This window comes from Dromiciops gliroides, chromosome 1 (genome assembly GCF_019393635.1).
Source record: "Dromiciops gliroides isolate mDroGli1 chromosome 1, mDroGli1.pri, whole genome shotgun sequence".
Taxonomy (NCBI): Eukaryota; Metazoa; Chordata; class Mammalia; order Microbiotheria; family Microbiotheriidae; genus Dromiciops; species Dromiciops gliroides.
The window spans coordinates 367385980-367402387 of NC_057861.1; the positions used below are offsets into that span (position 1 = coordinate 367385980).

Sequence of the window (16408 nt, forward strand, 5' to 3'; positions counted from 1 at the left end):
TACTAAAAGAGTAGAAGGCATCAAAACAGAAGGAGCCCTTCTTATCAAAAACTGCCAAGATTCCTGAATAATCACAGAGGGATATAATGGCTAAGTGCTTTAGAGATAGAAAAAGTCTCATTTATGAAATTCCTTGTAGATGATTCCTTTGTCCTTATAGGTTAGATTTATTATTCCATTCATTTAGTTCTCATTTGTCACCAAAATGATTTTGGGGAAAAAATTGATGTATCACAGAAAAGCCTAAAATCCAGAAAGAACAGTATGTCTTGTGGGGAAACATTGTCATAGGCTTAACATTTGTAAGGGCTCAAATTTACATTTCACTGGATTAGTGTTTTCACTAAAAATGTGCTTGTAAGACAAGATTTCCATTTGCATTTTTCCCTTTGGGCTTAAGAGCTGGTGCTCAAAAACCCTTCATCTTTGTAACAACCAGCATTGAAATGGGTCTTAATTCCCCTCATTTCAGTGTATATATAACAAAGCCTGCTATAACATTTTTCAAGTTACCCATAAAAATATAAATATGACAATTGCATCTATTTTCATTCCATTGATATACACATCATTATCATTATTGCTGTTTCATATTCATTGATTGCAAAGATATGTTAGCTGTGCAATGCATAGAAGATAGAATTTGTCCTTGACCACCAAATTCAAAAATCTGTTATTCACTCACATCCACACTAATATGCAGAAGTTTAGGATGGAATGGGACCCAGAAAGCATGTCTGAATTCCACACTTTGTATAGTCCTCCTCTGGACAGACCTTGGATAATGTCAGGATTAGGGCTTATCAATGTTTGAGTGAGTTGCATCCACCTTACCAAGTTAGGAAAGTGGATGGGTGTCAAACTCAGGAAACTCTTCCCAAATTGCAGGGGACATGAGGAGGCAGGAATATTGCGGGTGTCAAAGCTCTAAGTAACTAGGAATATATATTGAAAAATCAAGGAAAATAAGTACACAATGTTAAGATGTGATATATATTTAAATGTTTAGTAAATGCCTAAAGCATACAAAGCATTATGCAAAAAGTCGGGGATACAAAGAAAAGAAACAAAAAAATCCCTGCCCTTAAGAAACATTTATTCTACTGGTGGGATTCACTAGTTAACAAAGCAGCAGAGCTGAAGGTTCCCTTGGAAAGAGGTGGACAATATTCATAGAAATCATTATCCATACCTTCATCTGTCACATTTAGACAAACCAATGTAGACATACATATAACTTTTGAGAAACACACATTCTAATTGAAATAAGCAATGGATTTTATAAAATGATTTCAAGGAGCTCACATTTGTACTGTGATGTTCATGTTTTCTTTTCATTTTTGTTTGTTTTATTGTTGTTATTGTGCCCTGCTATGCAATGGTTCTTGTTTTTCAAATTATCTTTAGCTGGAAGGCTTTTAATAGTGCCCTCATTGTGGAAATTGCTAAGTCCCCAGTAGCATAAGGTATTTTTCCTTCCTCAAGATATATATCTGGGATTACATGTTCAAGATATATGTCCAAGAATGTTCTGCTACAAGGTTGAACTGTATTAGAAGAACAGTTTTTAAATTATCAATGCCCAATTATGCTTAAAATGTACCATTCTTGTTTTTTTTTCTATTTACAAACTCTCCCTCACTCCCATGCCTTGAGAGGGCAAACAATATATCAATTATACATGTGAAGTTAAATAAAATATATTTCCATATAACCATGTTACAAACAAAATATACATATGCAAAAGAAAAAAAACAGGATAAATAAAATGAAAGAAGTATGTTTAAATATACACTCAGAGTTCATCAGTTCTATCTCTGGAGGTGGAAATCATGGGTCTTTGGTATTGTCCTAAATACTTAACTTGATCAAAAAAGCTAAATGTTTAACAATTAATTATTGTTACAATATTACTTTTACTCTGCAAAATAATCTGCAAATTCAGTACACTACAAGTTGTATCAGTTCATATGTCTTTCAAGGTTTGTTTGTTTTGTTTTTATTTCCTGAAAATATTCTGCTTACCATTGCTTAGAGCAAAACAGTATTCCATCACAATCATATACCATGACTTGTTCAGCTGTTTCCCAATTGATGGAAATCCCCTCAATTTGTAATTGTTGGCTGACATAAAAAGAGCTGCTATAAATATTAGTTTTCATGTTAAATATAATCTTTTTAGCAAACAGACCTAGTACTGGTTTTTCAGGGTTAAATGGTATGCACAATTTAATAGCCCTTTGGACATATTTCCAAATTGTTTTCCCTAAAGTTCTAGTTTACAAGGCCTTGAACAGTGCATTATTGCTCCACGTTTTTTCCATATTCTCTTCAACATTTGTCATTTTCCTTTTCTGTTCTCTTAGCTAATTTATTAGGTATGAGGCAGTACTCCAGAATTATTTTAATTTACATTTCTGTAATCGTAATCAAAAGTATAGCAGCTATGTGGCACAAAAGAGTTAGAAGATTGGGTCTATAGTAAGGAAGACCTTAGTTCAAATGCTGCCTCAGACATTTATTAACTGTGTGTCTCTGAACAAGTTGTTCAAATCTGTCTTAGTTTCCTCATCTTTAAAATGAATTGGAGGGGGGCAGCTGGGTGGCACAGTGGACAAAGCACTGGCCCTGAACTCAGGAGGACCTGAATTCAAATCCAGTCTCAGACACGTGACACTTGCTAACCGTGTGACTCTGGACAATTCACTTAACCCTCATTGTCCCACAAAACAAAAGAAAACAAAAATGAGTCGGAGAAGAAAATGGCATACAAGAAAGTATATGCATCAAGAAAACCCCAAAGGGAATCATAAAGAGTTGGACACTAGACGTTAGTGTAATTCTTATCCTCATTTTATAACTGTAGAAGCTGATGCAGACAGAGGTTAGTAAGACAGCATTAATAAGTATCTGAGGTTATCAATTGCATCAACTAGTTCCTCTATTTCTAATATGTCTGACTTTCTGAAACACTACATATTATCATTGATTTAGATTTGAAAGGACCTTAAAGGTGATATAGTCCAAATCCCATATTTTGCATTGGGGAAATAAGGCACATAGTATATGTCAGGGAAAAATTCATCCTCTTCTCAATAATTCTCAGGAACTCAGCAGCGAGGTGACAAAGGCTTTATTTTCTTCTCATGAGAAGGAGGCACCCTAGTGTGCAGCTAGTGGGTGCCTCAAAAGGGGGCTCGCAGGCCCTGTTTTATACCCTAGTCCCTAACACGAATGGACCTTCCCCTTTTTCATTACTGGTTGGGGTTACAATCTATGAGCAAAAACTAGCTAATCGGAACGCAGTATTCCCACCCCTCTTCCTTGTATGGGCATAACTCAGGAGTGGACCTTATACTTCCTTATATAGACAGAACTCTGGAGAAGACCTAATTGAGACCAGGGCTCCTTGAATCATGTGACCTTGCTAACCTAAGAGGGAGAAGGGGATCTGAGACCTTTGTCCTACAAAGAGGTCAGGGGAGTAAGACTGACTGTTATATCCACATTGAGAGGAGACAATTACCCATTTCTCACAGTATATAACTGTCTTGTCCACAATAAGTAAAAACAGTCAGTGATCAGTTTTGAAACGAGGTCAGTTGGTGGCAAATTCAAGATGTTTTTAATTGCACTATCTTTTACTTGTTTCCCTCCAAAAGGCACACAAGGTTACAGACATAAGCCCTTTATATATGCAGGTTAGTGAAGAGAATTTGCTTATTATACAGAGCTTCTAGCAAGTGATGGATTTGGCCAGCAAGTGCCTAACTGACACTGTAATCCTGCTGGGAGCTAGCCCATTATAGTAGAATCTTGTCTCCTCATTTTCTATCTTTATAAATGAAATAGAAACCTCAGAGGGGGGCAGAAGAATAGATGAATCTTTTGTCTCATTTTCTCCAAAAATTCCCAATGTTTCCCTCTTGGGCCTGGTCAGTGAATAGATATTACGCAAAGGGAAGAAGATGAGAATCACTAAATTAATCTCTCAGACACTACCTGTTCCTTGGTTCCTCTAAATATGTCACAACACTACTAGTCCTGGGATGGCCATGAGATATTTGGTGCTGGATATTCAGTCTGGCATCCCTCCTGTTCAGTTCCCTAGCAGTATTGCTGACAATATGCAAGTTTGTGAGGCAGGATATGTGTGGGGGGATAGAAATGAGAACCCTTCTTGAAGATGAAGAAATATTTGCATTATACCAAGCCAGCTCTTTGTTTCATGTCCTGCTGAACATAAAGCTGATCACTTCCAGCAATTAGGCAAAACCCTGCTTGTAACAGAGAAGTCTAAGTCTGAGTTGGAAGTAAAACAAATAGTAACTTAAAAGCCAAGTTTGATTGGCATAGGAGTGCAAAGATATTTAAGGAAAACTAGTTTCCAGGCACAGATTTTTAGTCATTGAGCCCATATCAAATTAAGCAGCTAATATGTTACTACACTAGAACTAGATATAGGTACATCCCAAGACTGTCCTAGACTCTCTTCTTCTCTCACAACAGTCTCACTTGGGAACCTTCTCTGATCACATATGTTTAATTATCACCTATACTTACATAACTCCTAGATCTATATAAGCAGCCCTGCATCACCAATGGCCTCTCATTTATTTGAAACTGGATGCCTCATGGGCAATTCAAAGTAAATATGCAAAGAACAGACCTCAGTATTTCCCAGAACCTTCCATCATTCTTCATATGATATAATTTGAAGTTCCATCATCATCATAATCACTCACCAACCTATTGTCTTACCCACAGTAGGGTACCGGAAAATGAATGCATTCTGACCAAGGTAGCACAAATGAGGAAATAACTTATTTTGTCTGAACACTGTGATTAACTTGAAGAAGATGACCTACTCCAGACACAAATACATGCTTTTTTTTCAACTCCTCTCGAGGAGGTATGAGATTTCAGAAACTCAGTTTCTCTAGAAGAGACAAAGTCATACATTTTACAGAATTTATGAATCCATCATACTTTACCCTGGTGTCCCTTTAACAATATTGGCAAGCAGGTTGGTCTATGGGCAATACTTTGCCTAAGTAAAATTACAGACTTTAGCAATAGTAAGTAACTGATACAATTCCAACATCATGCATATAACAACTATCTAGTGGCTTCAAAAAAAGCTGGAGTGTCTGCCACAATTTAAGTAGTGAAGAAAGTAATATATTCACTCATAATTCCATGTGTGTATAGATAGATAGATAGAGATGATACATATATATATACACATATACATATATATTTACATATACACCTAGATGTATATGCATATGTATTTGTGTGTACTGTACACACATGGGCACATGCAAATATGAACATACGGTCACATGCACATTAACATTTTTGTGTGTGCAATGCATGTGCATACACTAATACATGTACATACATATACAATACACATATACATTTACATGTATTCATTTTCCTCCTATCCCTCCCTTCCTCCCCCATAATGAATCTTTCTCATGGGCTTATCAAGAGGCATCTTCTTTACTTTGAAAGAAGCTCAAATCCCTTGAGTTTTAAACAAGCAAATTATGTTATAAAAGATCTGCTGATTGGCCAGATCTCTCAAGCAATTCAAACAGATTCCCTATCTTTTTGTTGTTGTTGTTGTTGTAGGGCAATGAGGGTTAAGTGACTTGCTCAGAGTTACACAGCTAGTGTCAAGTGTTTAAGGCTGGATTTGCACTCAGGTCCTCCTGAATCCAAGGCCAGTGCTTTATCCACTGCACCACCTAGCTGCCCACTGCTTCCCTATCTTACTTAAAAGGGGCATTTAATTGGCACAGTAGACAGACACCAGATCTGGAGGCAGATAAAACTGGATTCAAAATCTGTCTCAGACACGGTCTGACCATGGTCAAATCAATTAAGCTCTGTATGCCTAATTTTACTCATCAATAAAATGGGAATAATAGTATCATCTATGTCCTAGGATAGGTATATGTATGTGCGTGTGTGTATGTATGTATATATATATGTGTGTGTGTGTGTGTGTGTGCATTTACATATGTGTGTGCATGCACACATACATACATATGTGTGTATACATATATCCAAACATATGCTTATGGGATTATTTTAAATACCATTGATATCCAATACATATTCACATCTAGTCTAAACTTCTGATTAAATGACTCAATCAAAATGTTTCCTTGGTTGATAAAGTGCCATGGCTAAATAGTATGGGGTAATTTTAACTAGAGGACTGTAATGATTGGAATGATGCCACCTAATGGGGACTTCCTGTAGAAAAGCTCCGTAATGAAGTACAGGTCTTTGAGGGCAAGACCAGGAGTCTTTTCTTTGGCGTCAGGAAGTGACATTTGCTGGTGGGAAGACAGAGGTGGGGGGGGGGGCTGGCCCTCTGACTCTGGCTCTTTCCTGAGGACTCCAGTGGAGAAGGGAGCTAGAAATGCTCTCTCCCTTTAATAGATAGATGAATGGAGGCCTTTCTCTCTCTTTACCAAATTCTTATTCTTCTTAATAAATGCTTAAAAGTCCATCCCTTGCTAAAGCTTATAATTTATTGACAACCACGTATTAGAGATGTTAGACAGACTAGCCAGAATTTTAGCCCCTTAACAGATGGCTGACCACGAAGAGGAAAATTGAACCTCACTCTTCTGATCTTCCGGTTGGGTAAGAAATTTCCCCTACCCTGGCCCTTTAAATCCGAAGTACTGCTGAATTGTCAGGTGTTTTCCCTTTAAATTTTTTAAAATGGACCTTTTAAACTCCCTAATTACCCTATTTTTGAGTTTACTCTGTTTAACCAGACAAATGGGAGATAAGATCATGTTAATGCTTTATTTTTGTGGATTTTCTATTTTTATTTTTTTTTTTGTTAGAAGCGCCAGGAAGGTACTCACATAAGGGAATATAAATATCCCCCTCTCTCCCAGCCATGCTTTTTCACTGAAAACTCACACTCCATTTTTTTCAAATTCTAATCCTGAGAGATTCTCTAATTTTTCATGCCTGGAGGCAATGACCCAACCTCTAGAAGCAGTGGGGGGAAGGGAACCCAGGCCTGAGTTCAAAATCAGGTCTGATTCAAATTGCCCTGGTCCCTCCCCTCCTCTCCAGACCCCACTTTCTACTCGTCCCATGGCCAAGCCCATTGCTTCCCCTGCCCAGAAAGTCCAGAGATCTAATGCGCATGCATAGCTTTCTCTACCTACATTTGCAGCTTCAGGCTCAGCCCTTCTCCAGCCTGGCTGTGCTTCTGACTCAACCTTAGAAAACCCTTTAAATTCCAGATATGCTAATTTTGTTCATAATTTTGCTAATCTGCTTTTGTCTTTAATTAGTAACCTTCTAAAGCATTTGTATTATACAAGTACCAACAGACAATATAGAGGGGTTAAAGAAGAAAAACTTAAGCAGAATAGGAATGACAATCATGAACATAGTTCAAGACTCCACTTCTTTTGCCACTTTTACAGAAAGTGGAAGTAAGCAGCAAGGTATTGATATGAGTATTGGGGATTTTAGATATCAGAATCAAAAGTGTTCTGAATTCACTCAGAGTAATAGTATCAGTTCAGAGGTTACATAGGATTTCTATGCTATTACATCTACATTTTGAAATTAATGGTATGGGTTTATTTTCAGAGATTTTCGTCCTTTTGAGATTGTGTTTAATCTTAGCTTAAAGAAAGAGAATATTTGTAAAAGCTTTTTATAGTCATGTGATCAAGTTTATATTGTATAATACTCTTATTAATATTAAGTTCACATTCATTTAGATTTCCCTAGTTTGAATTTCATTGTCTTTTATTGTTCCATGTGTATTTTCTTCTATTCATTCATCTATATCTAATTTTGAAACATCGCAAGATGGTTTTGATTCCATTATTCCAATGTTAATTCTGGGAGTATTGTGCTCCCATATTCTGAGTGGTTTCTTTTTATTATTTTTTTCTCTTAACTGATTATTTGATAAAACTCTTTAAAGCATTTCCTTGGCAAATTGGTTGCCATGGAAAGTGTAAATTGATTCTAGAAGTATTATTTTTGATAAGCATATTCCCCCTGAAAAAAGAAAGGAGGGGATCACTTGTAAATTTTTCTTTTTTCAAAAAAAAAAGTTTTCTTTGAGATTGTGTTGTGCTTTAACTTGTATTTAAATATGTTCCAATTTTTCACAAAATTAATTATATACTTAGTATAAAAAAGGTATTATTTGAAATTGTTGCATAATTATATATTATTCTGAATCAAGATGTATTCATATTTTTGCGATCATTTATTATCCTCAATTTTTAAATCCATATGAGACTTGGATTATGGGAACTTATCATTTAAGATATCAATTGCCTTTATTCTGAGTTATCAGATGCCAGTTGGCCAAGATGCCATCCAATCACATTAGGAATACATGCAAGAGGAGACACTGAACTGTCACATGAGGGGAGACATGCAAGAAGTCAAGGTATGGCCGAGGGAACGGCTTTTGACAAATGTTGAGGTTGGATTCTCTTGGTTTAATATTTTATTTTATTTTTCCCCACAATACTGTACAGATGGCTGGAAGTTTTGATCCCACCCATCTCATTCTTCACCTGGCTTTTATGCCACCTCCTATATGCCTGATGCCATGGACATCTCAATCCTATGCATGTGATTAAGTCCGACGCAGTTTCCTACAATATATTCGGTGGCATGGACATATATTCCATTCACCTATTTTAAGCCTGGAATACTGCATGGACAGTATATATTGCTCAAGTGTGGGAATGCTCATATCCCATCATTTCTCTTTTCTTTTATGGTAACCCCCATAATTATCTCAGGTGTCATGATAAATACAGTGTTGGATTTGGCCTTAACACCTGTTACCAGTCATATTAAATTTTTTTAATTTCTCATAATGGCATGAGGATAATTAGGCAGATGATGCAAAAAGTGATAAAACAAAGATAAAAATTATTTTAAAAAATTAATATCACAGCAATTGTCTTCTCAATTAGCCATCCACAAGGGGGAACTATAGTAATATTAATTTTAAAGACTGTTTCAATTTTTGTTTTATTATATGTTTCATGTGTAACAACTAAGATTCTGAATTCCCTTAGACATGTTTTTGAAAACTTTCATTGTTTTATTTGATTATTGACAAAGCTATTTTAAAGTTGTTTTAATCTCAATTTTGTAGGAAATTTTCCTGGCTGATTACCAGCATCCACACATCAACCCCTTAAAAGACTTCCATTCCACAACTACACCTAGAGGACATCTGAGAAAAGACTTTCAGAGATGTTAAATGAACAGTTTTGTTTTGTTGTTGCTGTTTTTTTTCATTTTCTCTCTCTGTTATAATATACAACATCTTTAACATGTACTCTCTACAGAGGCCCTCCCTTTGCAAGACCTATGTCAAAGCGTGGTTCGTGAGGGACTGCCCCTCTGGACAAAATTTTCCTGTCTCCCTTTTCTATATTGTTATTTACATATTGCTAGTTAGCATAGAATATTATTTTTGGTTGTTTCATTGAATAAATGCATTCATTTTTCAAATGAAAAAAGGGGGGACTGTAATAATTGGAATGACGCCACCTACTGGAGACTTACTATAGAAAAGCTCCACCATGAAGTGAAGGTCTTTGAGGGCAAGACCAGGAGTCTTTTCTTTGGCGTCAGGAAGTGACCTTTGCTGGTGGGAGGAAGAAGCGGGGGCCTGGCACTCTGACTTGGGCTCTTTTCTAAGGGCTCCGGTGGAAAGCAGAGCTAGAAATGCTCTCTCCCTTTAATAGATAGATGAATGTAGGTCTTTCCCTCTCTATTTACCAAATTCTTATTCTTCTTAATAAATGCTTAAAAATCTATCTCTTGCTAAAGCCTATAAATTATTGGCGACCACTTATTAGAGATTTTAGATAGACTAGCTAGAATTTTAGCCCCTTAACAGGACCAAAGTAGAAAGATTATAGGACTGTAGGTAAAGCATCACCAAAGAATTTGCTAGCTCTCTGACTATGAACAATTCATTTAACTTATCACAGATTTATTTTCCTCATTTGTAAACTGAGGGATTTTATTCAGAGTCCTCTAATGTCACTTCTAGCTTGAAATCTATGATCTTGTTATCCTGTGGCTTATGAACTACAGTCTTATGAAGGTTTTAAAAGATAATTGGTCACAGGGCCTACTCAAATAATAATTAGCTATATCTATATCAGTTTTAAGTACTTTCGAAGCATCATTAATTTAGAAGCTCACAGCATTCTTGTGACATAGCTACTTTGGACATTTTTATGCCCATTTTACAGGAGGGTAATAAGAGGTTAAATGATGGTTATTAGTCATAGGAAATGTGAGAGGCAATATGAGAACCTGAGTGTTACTGATTCTAGGTATCGAATACTTTCCACTGCTTCATACTAACTTCTTACCATAATTAATTGAATGCACTTCTTTCAACCCTTACTTAAGTATTTATTTATTCATTCCTTATCCTGAAACCAATTTTCAATCTTTATAAAATAGCGCTTTACCTCAATCTTATGGTCACTCTCAGGAAAAAAACAAAAACTTGAGAAAAATCATTAATATTACACATTGGACTGATTAGAAATTGATGTCATTTAAAATGAATCTCATATTTAAACATATTAAAAGTGGGAATAACCAAACTGATCATATATAGTTTCCAAATATTTATGGATTTTCTTTATGGACATATGTTTGCATGTATATTTATATGTAAACATGTAGATATGCATGTGTTTATGTATACATGCATTTTTTTGTCTATGAAGATCAGTAACTTTGTCAAACACAAACTTATTTATTTTTCTACAATAACAAAAATGTGGTTTAGAGATTGCATTTGGAGTTGAGTAGATTTGTTGTTGTTTTTCTCCCAGTTGCTTTGAATCGGTTCCTTGGAAGGATGTATGTCTAGAAGTACTATTATTTTCTAATGTGCTAATAATAAAGCATCACTGCATTTTAGCAACATGTTGCATTCCCATTAAGGTAAACAATTGTATCAGAGAGTAATTCTATCCTCTGCTTTTTGACATGTTGTATACATGAAGAGAAGGCTTTGTTTTTAATTCAAAAAATCAAACACCAGAAAAGTATGTTAAATCTAACCTGCATAAACCCCCAACAATAAAAGCAAAAGCAGAACAAGTGTGCTGGTAATGTGATTTATTGTGGATGGTTATTGTCTGTTGTCTCTTTTTTCACCCCATTCTCCCTAGTCAGAATTTATATGTACTTTCTGACTTCATTGATATCTTTAGGTGAAATAGACAATAATGTGTTATATATAACATAATATTTTTACTTCCAGGGAAATAAACTGGGTCTATGACAGAGTTGCTTGGGAGTTTATAATTGGAAGATTAATAGTCATATGACTAGAAAAATAAATTAGAAATATATTTGTATTTCCTTTTGAATATGATTCCTGATGGGATTTCCTATGACACACATCTGTAATCTATGATGCCATAGGATTTAAACTAGAATTAACCTTGAAGATGATTCATTTTATGGATAAGTAAGCTGAAGATGAAAAAGTTAAAATCACTTGCCTAAGGTTAACTGGGTATTGGCAGATTTGAAGCTAAGCATTCTGAACTAGTAAGTGTCAAGTGTATGAGGCCTGATTTGAACTTAGGTTCCCCTGAATCCAGAGTCAGTGAACTACCTAGGTGCCTCTAAGGAATCATTTTAATAAGCCATAATCCAAAACCTGACATTGATCATCCTCTGAAGTTTTGGCCAAATTCTGGCAAAGAAATTTCCTTGGTCATCACATAATAGATATCTAATATCTTAGTTGGCCCAGCTTGGACTCTTCCCTTACAGTTTAATAGAATGTTCCATAGACTTATAGGATGCTGCAATAGTTTCCAAGAATGAACAACAAAGATATGTTGAGAAAATAATTATTAATAATAGATTTCTTTGGGCAACCCAGAAATCAGTTTATCATCTCTTTCTCCCACCCCAAACCCCCAATTCCAGAAAATTCAGGTCTACTCTGGGACAAACCCAAGGGAAACAAATAAATGGAGATAGACTTTTTTTTTCTAGCTGTGGTGAAGGACTGATGGGATCAAACAATACTTAGATAATGGACTTGCCCTTTGCCTTTCAGAGAGGGTTTTATACATTCTTCTCTCTGATGTCAACTGTAGTGTTCATTTTTATGTAGACCACCCTCAAGTCATTTCAACCAATTAGCTTTGATCAATGTATAATTACCTACTTCTATCTGAAGAGGTTAAAAACTCTTCAAAAAGGTCATGGTCTCTTTCTTGGTGCACTCTTGGCTCTCCCTATTAGGAAAGTGTAGGTCTAGTAGATCTCCTTAACTCTCTTAGGTCTCCTTGAGGCCACATGCTGTCTCACTTAGAGACAGCATGGGTTTGCTGGGGCTTTTCTCCTGCCTGTGCTAATGGCTTGTTGAATCTCTCTCTAGCTGCTTTTTCTACCACACTGCCTCAGATCATGACAAATAAGGGAGACAAATGGTAAATCCTTTACTAGTATATTATAATTCATTAATTATATAATTAATTAATAATAATATGCTCACTGCCCAAACTGATCTATATAAAAAACAATTAATTTTAAAAATATATAAACCCCTGCTTCAGACAATATGAATTTACTAGAGTCATGTTTCACATATCTAAAAGGCATTATATTTTCTTATTTTAATAATTGTTGTTGTTTACTCACTGCATCATAATCATCATCACCAGAATTTATATAGCATTTCACATTCATTATCTCATTTACTCCTCATAAAACTTGTTTAGGTGCTATTATCATGCCCATTTTACAGAATTCATACACTGAGTTGGATAAAAAAATATAACCTTTAAACATTTTGTATTTCCAAAACTATGTTATATGAGAGTAGGTTAGTCTGCTATTTTAAGCAAATTGGTGTGTGTGTGTGTGTGTCTGTGTGTGTGTCTGTGTGTGTGTGTATGTGTGTAGGGAATAAACACATTATAAACAGTGATGTTCCCTCAAGCTTTAATTTCATAGTTATTGTGATCCTTTATTTAACAGCCAAAGGTAGAGCTAATCAAAACTTAGAATGAACTATAAGGTGAAACTACCCTATAGAATTTTAATCATTAGGAAAAGACCTTGGTTTATTTTCTTTCTATTCCTATTTTCCCTGTTGCATTGGAATTAAAAAGAAAAAAAAATCCTACAATATCCTACATGGTAGTGGAAAGAGCAGAGAATGTCTGGAATACTTAAAAAAAAAAGATTAATTGTTATACATTGGAATGGTAATGATAGTGAAAGTTAAGGTAGCACAACTGAAAATAATCTGAGAATTCTTCTAATTCAATTAGATAAAAAGTATAAATCTTATTAGATAACTCATTATATACATAAAATTAAAAAAACACACATGAAAAACTGAGAGATTAAGTGAATTACCCATAGAAATATATTAGTTAGTGGCAGACTTGGGAATGGAAACCCAAACTTTGGATTCTCGGTATAGTGCTTTGATACTAGATGGGCCACTACCATAAATGTCTGTTTATCTACATATCTACTGGAAAACTCATAGTTTTTACTGTTATCTTACAAAGTTTTTTTTTTTCCTTTCATGAATTTGCATTATTTCCTTTGCTTTAAAACAAATGGTGTCCAATATCTCTACAAGTTGAAACTCCTCAATACCATTGAGTCTCAGGTTCTCTCTTTTCCATAAAGCTTTCTTTCACTATTCTAGTTAGAGGTTTTTCTTCTTTCCTGAGTTATCTCATACTACTCTGAACTCTACATCCAATTAGAGATTAACTTGTATCATATGTCTGCATAATTGTATGTCCTATTCCCCCTATGATATAAGTACAATAGGGGAGTAATTTCTGCTACTTCCTAAACTCAGTTGATTCAATTTCAGACTTGTAGCATTTCACTATGATGAAATATAAATTTGTTAGTAAGATATTTACATCTTTTCATCCTTTTACAATAGATGAACACTTTTCTTTGATTGAGTTACAAGAGTTCATTTTCTTTGGATAAATAGTAATTTCAGTACAGAAAATAACCAGTGAAGCATTCAAGAGAGAGCTATGGAGGGGATCAGAACCTAGAAGCTCAGCTGAGTGACCCATTCAGTCAAGGTACTTTACCCAAGAAGAAGTTTCATGAGAATCCAATGAAGAGATAAAGGGAATTCGAGCCTAAGTACCAGAAATTTGAAATGCTTTGGCTCCATTTGTGTCTTGTAAGCAAGACTCACTATTCTAAGTTTGAGTCTATTCTTTCTTTAAGCACTTTGGACTCTTAGTGATTTTTTTAACTCTTTCTGCATCATACTCGCAAATATCTTCCCACAAAGCCAAGTATATCTATTGGCTTATTTTCTATTGGTTTATTCGCTATTTTTTAAAAATGGGTTCTTGGGGCAGCTAGGTGGCGCAGTGGATAATGCACTGGCCCTGGAGTCAGGAGTACCTGAGTTCAAATCCGGCCTCAGACACTTGACACTTATTAACTGTGTGACCCTGGGCAAGTCACTTAACCCCGATTGTCCCGCAAAAAACCAAAAAAAACAAACAAAAATGGGTTCTTACAGGGCATAGCTTGCCAAAATCTGAGGTAGTAGCTTCCCTCTGGAAGCCCACCCTGAAGCTATGGATACAACTTGCATATTTAGCATAGAGGAGATACTTCAATAAATTTATTCAGGGCAGCAATGTTATCTTATTTCATCTTGAACATTCAGCAGCAAATGCAATCCCTTCTACAATCCCTAATGAATTTATAATCTAATATTAGAGATAGGATAGTTAGATAACAAACAATTGAACTAAGTGGCATACAAGTACAAGCAAAATATTAGGAAGATTCAAAACGAGAGCTCAGATGCTGTTATGATCAATCTATTTATGAAATTGATTGGATCAGCAGCATGTCAGAGGACCTAGGTCACTGAGCAAACAATTGAACCTATGGTGCCTTAGTTCCTTCATATGTAAATGAAAGACATAGAAATAGTTGAAAGCTAAGTTCCATCTGAGCTCTAAAGTCTCTATATTTATATTTTTAACACCAAGATTGAGACAAATGTGATGTTGCCTATCATATGTGAAACTTCATTTTATAAACAAAGAAACAAACAAAAACAAGCATGGTTGATGCACATAAAAATGTACATGTGTCTAGAAAATCTTTAGTACATTTTCTCATAATAACTGTTATGATAAATTTGTCATTATACTAGGTTTGTTGTTGTTGTTAGTCGATTCAATAAATATTCGTTAAGTTCCTAATAAATGTGGGATACTGTAGTAGTTGATAGAAGATGAAAATGAGTCCAACACATAATTTGATTTTCTTTTTCCACAGGCTACTACTTCAGACACTCTGTAGAAATTATGTTACTTATCTCCTCAAGAGGTATCATTAACAAAAAGAACAATTTCAGAGGTACAGTAGTGATGTGATAAAGATAAAGAAATGGAGAAATAATGATGTACTTCTATACAGTAATAGCAATGTAAGAAGTAAATGAATAATATAAGCCATGAATACAAGCAACCCATATTTGGCTCTGTGCTTTCTATTTTTCCATTTGGCAGTGTTTTGTAGGAATAATGTACTAGTTTAAAGAGAAACTTGGTTCAAATCCTAACTCTGGTACTTATTATCTATATGACATTGGCAAGTCATTTAACTTTCTTCTACCTCAGTTTTCCTTTTCTTTTGAGCAAAGGGTTTAAATCATAGAATAGATGGCTTGTGAGAGCCCTTTATGATATAGATCGTGGATGCCTCTCTCTGTATGTCTCTCTGCCTCTCTTTCTTTCTCTTTTCTATTCTATTCATTATTCCCAAATGTTTGTCAAAATTCTACATTCAAGCTATTTGCATTTATATGATTATGTATGTATGCATGTATGTATCTATGTATATATATGAAATAATGCATTAACCTATTCAAAGCTTTACATCCTGGCATAGGAAAATAATTGTTGACACCTGCTGAATAGAAGTGAGTTAAGTCGGGGTAAATATGTTTCCCTGAATTCTAAGAACAGAAAAAATTTCTTCTAGGTTTGACTGGCACAGAAATAGAACAACTTCCACTAACTATTCAGTAAACAGTTATTTATTGGTTACCTGCTCTATGCTTTCCATTAGCTACTCCCTAAATAATTTACCTATATTAATGTTATTTTAAAAACTTTGGGGGGCGGAGCCAAGATGGCAGAGAGGAAGCAGCAAGCTGCCTGAACTCTCCTTCTGTTCCCTCAAAACGAACATTAAATCAAGACTCTGGATGGATTCTGAAACTACAGAACCTGCAAAGAGACAGAGAGACACAGTCCTCCAACCAGAGATAATTTAGAAGACTTCAGGAAAAGGTCGGTCT

At 35.2% G+C, this 16408-nt stretch overlaps 1 pseudogene; it reads left to right on the forward strand.

Annotated features, from left to right (window-relative positions):
* Positions 1-16408, forward strand: part of LOC122749296 — a 113777-nt pseudogene that overhangs the window by 19231 nt on the left and 78138 nt on the right.